Consider the following 877-nt stretch of genomic DNA (forward strand, 5'->3'; position numbering starts at 1 on the left):
AGGAGAAATGGAGAAATTTACGTAAAAAAGTACAAAGTTACAAACATGTAGGATGAACAAATGGAAAGATCTAATGTACAACATGAGGACTATAGTTAACGATAGTAGTATTCAGGATTTATGATAAATGAGTAGATTATAGCTGCTCTTGCCCCACGGGCAGCAATGTGTAATTACAGGAGTTGATGGATATGTCATACATATAATTTAAATACACACAATAAAAACTAGTTTTAAAAGGATCTAGGCACAATATTTATTTTAAAAAATAAAAGGAGCTTTTGAAACATTCAAGTAACTGCTTAAAAATAGATTTTAAAAAATATAACAAAATTTAATAGAAGGAAAGAAAGAGAAAGACAGCAAGAAAGAAAAGGCACCATAAAGAAAAACAATCTTGACCCCCCTCCTCATTAGTCATCTAAACTGCCTCTGCTTTGCCTTGAAAAGCCATGGGCTTCCGAAGGATAGAGGTCGAAGCCAGAGTGAAGAAAGTTCCTGGCGGAAGCCACTCCCCAGCTGATGATTTTCAGTTCCAGCTGGTGTCGAGGTCCCAGTTCACCTCTTTCCTTAACCACAGGACAAACGTTTCTGGAGCCTCTCCGAGGAGCAAGAAAGCGAGTCGGGCGGGGTGGCTCAAGCCTGTAATCCCAGCACTTTGGGAGGCCGAGGCGGGTGGATCACGAGGTCAAGAGATCGAGACCATCCTGGTCAACACGGTGAAACCCCGTCTCTACTAAAAATACAAAAACATTAGCTGGGCATGGTGGCGTGTGCCTGTAATCCCAGCTACTCAGGAGGTTGAGGCAGGAGAACTGCCTGAACCCAACGGGCGGAGGTTGCGGTGAGCCGAGATCGCGCCATTGCACTCCAGCCT

Source organism: Sapajus apella, unplaced genomic scaffold (assembly GCF_009761245.1).
Source record: "Sapajus apella isolate SASKATOON/1434 unplaced genomic scaffold, GSC_monkey_1.0 scaffold4, whole genome shotgun sequence".
NCBI classification, from domain to species: domain Eukaryota; kingdom Metazoa; phylum Chordata; class Mammalia; order Primates; family Cebidae; genus Sapajus; species Sapajus apella.